The sequence below is a fragment of the Urocitellus parryii genome, chromosome 5 (genome assembly GCF_045843805.1).
Source record: "Urocitellus parryii isolate mUroPar1 chromosome 5, mUroPar1.hap1, whole genome shotgun sequence".
In the NCBI taxonomy this organism is placed as follows: domain Eukaryota; kingdom Metazoa; phylum Chordata; class Mammalia; order Rodentia; family Sciuridae; genus Urocitellus; species Urocitellus parryii.
The window spans coordinates 11927596-11929367 of NC_135535.1; the positions used below are offsets into that span (position 1 = coordinate 11927596).

The following is a 1772-nucleotide window of genomic DNA, read 5'->3' on the forward strand; positions in this document are numbered from 1 at the left end:
TCCCAGAAGCCCATGTCGCTTTTCTGCAGATGAAGGGAAAAATGCTTTTTGCAGAAGACTCCTTGTGGCCCCTGAGCCTGGCCAGGCGTGGGGTGGACGAGGGCAGGGGCTGGAATGCAGGTGAAGGACGAGCAAGAGGCACATTCAGTTTGCAGGTTACAAGGAACAAGCTCATCTTGGTCTGGTGTAAGCAAAAGTGCCCATAAATTGAAGGCTGTGGATCTAGCTTGGGTTTTTGAATTATTTATTATTGTTCTTTATTTTGATTGTTGGTTTTAGTACCAGGATTGAACCCTGCAGTGCTTAACCACGGAGCCACACCCTATCCCTTATTATATTTCACTTAGAGACAGTGTTCAGTAACTTGCTTGGGGCCTCACCAGGTTGCTGAGGCTGGCTTTGAACTCCTATCCTCCTGCCTCAGCCTCCTGAGTTGCTGGGATTACAGCTGTGGCCCCTGTGCCCAGCTAGCTTGGTTGTTCTTATACTGCCCAAGTCACATCACTTTAGTGCATCGTGAAGCCAGTGTAGTGGGTCTCAGTTGTCACAGGAGGAAATGGCACAGAATGAAAAATACCAGTGTGTGTCGTAATAACGAGGACATGGGTATTGTTTCATGAAAATCGTGTGCCCGTGGCCACAGCCTGCTGGTGGCATTTGCGGAAAAAAAGCCCTTGCAAATTTCTAAACAACAGTAAATTCTGTTAGGAAATTCTAGTGTGTCTTACAAGCCAAAAAGGGAATAAAGTTAGTAAAATGCCTCAACCGAGTTTGAATAGAATACTGGAATTGAGAGTTACTGGGCTGGATATGTAAAAATAGGGGGGAAGGTTGGTCATGCTTATAATGGTCTCAAGTTCAAACAAACTACAGTGACAATACACCGCTTCACAGGCCACAGGCATCTCCAGGGGCTTTTCCTTCCCTCAGTAGGTGCTGGCAGAAGGTGTGCTCAGTCGTTTTCCAATATAGATGCCTAGCCCCAAAGCCAAAACATGAGGAATGAACACCTTCAGAAATTCTGCAGAAAAATACCACCTTTCTTCATGGCTCCGCTTTTCCTCAAGCTTAGAGACACAGAGCGCTTGGGGTGTCGGATACCCAGTCTGCACTTTTCTGCAAAGCCTCGACTTCCTTCTCTCCTTCTAGCACTTCCTCCTCTGACTGAGAGCTGTGTCCCTGCTGGTGTGCATCTCCACATCAGACCCGACCTGCCCATCTTCTGAGGTGAAGGCTGTCACATGAGAACTGCCTCCTGAACTGCTGTCCTGACTCATGCATCCAAAAGAATCTTCTCCAGGTCTCCATTGTGGATGGAAGAGGAAGAAGGTACGTGTTCCAGCGCCCATTCTTCCCATTGCCATGATCATTGCCATTGCTGCCAGTCATGGGCAGCTGCACCCAGGAGCTGTTGAGGCCGGCTGGCGGAGGCAACGCCTGTTCCCTTCCTCGCAGTTGTTGTTGTAGTTGTGCAGGGTCGGCGGTGGCTCAACCAAGTGAGAGGACCTTGTCGGGCGGCTGGAAGAGCTGCGGCCACGGCGAAGAGAGTCTCCGGTTCTCAGGCAGCAACACAACCCAATGCCTTTATTTTTATGGGTGGTGAGGATCGAACCCAGGCCCCACCGGTGCTAGGCGAGTGCTCTACTGCTGAGCCACAATCCCAGCCCCTTTGTTTCTATTTTCTTAGCTTAAGGTGGTTGCTAGCTCTTATGCACCCAGCTTGGATCCCCAGTCCAGCCAGCCGGCGATAAGGGCATGGGTATTGTTTCATG

The 1772-nt window shown here is 49.9% G+C and overlaps 1 pseudogene; it reads right to left on the reverse strand.

Moving 5' to 3' along the window:
- Window positions 1-926: 926 nt before the first annotated feature.
- Window positions 927-1499, reverse strand: LOC113178365 (BCL2/adenovirus E1B 19 kDa protein-interacting protein 3-like pseudogene; annotated as a pseudogene).
- Window positions 1500-1772: the final 273 nt, after the last annotated feature.